This window comes from Ipomoea nil, unplaced genomic scaffold, assembly GCF_001879475.1.
Source record: "Ipomoea nil cultivar Tokyo-kokei standard unplaced genomic scaffold, Asagao_1.1 scaffold2219, whole genome shotgun sequence".
In the NCBI taxonomy this organism is placed as follows: domain Eukaryota; kingdom Viridiplantae; phylum Streptophyta; class Magnoliopsida; order Solanales; family Convolvulaceae; genus Ipomoea; species Ipomoea nil.
Window position 1 is genome coordinate 250,719 of NW_017618647.1, and position 670 is coordinate 251,388.

At 31.2% G+C, this 670-nt stretch overlaps 1 non-coding gene across 1 annotated transcript; it reads left to right on the top strand.

The window, feature by feature from the left end:
• The first annotated feature begins 359 nt into the window (after positions 1-359).
• On the top strand, positions 360-433 carry TRNAN-GUU. The gene has a single exon. It is a non-coding gene; the product is annotated as a tRNA-Asn (tRNA).
• The last annotated feature ends 237 nt before the right edge of the window (positions 434-670 follow it).

Genomic DNA, 670 nt, shown 5'->3' on the forward strand with positions numbered 1-670 from the left:
ATAATTCAGCTATGCACAAAATAATACATTCTCGCAAGTGAAACCCTGTAAACAAGAAGTTTCAAAGAAAGATTTAATTAAAAAGATATTGTCAATTTTTCATGCGAGTAACATTGTACTCTAGCAGGCTTATACAAGCAAAATTCATATATATATATATATATATATATATATATATATATATATATATATATATATATATATATATCCGCTCAAATGCGTTCATCAGCTTGCGTGCGGTTGAGCGATCAAATCTTCATCGTCCAATCAGCTGCATCCAACGGTGCTCTATTGATCTCTATATTTGTTAAATTTAAGCAGGGTTTCTTAAGTGGTAAATATTATAAATATTATGAGGAGTTGGAATAGCTCAGTTGGTTAGAGCGTTTGGCTGTTAACTACAAGGTTGAAGGTTCAAGCCCTTTTTCTAGCGTAATAATTTACGAGTTAATACCCAAAATAGTTCTCGACTATAGTGGGTTTTCTCAATTTTGTCCTAAACGACTTTGGTGACTTAGTGTTGTCCCAGAGTTTTGTGTTTTTACTCAATTTAGTCCTAGGCTTTTGTGTTTTTGCTCAATTTAGTCTCTCATTTGTTAATCCGTCTATTTGTTGTTAAATAAATAGGCAATTCAGTAATTTTAATATTGACATCTCTTTATTCATAGAC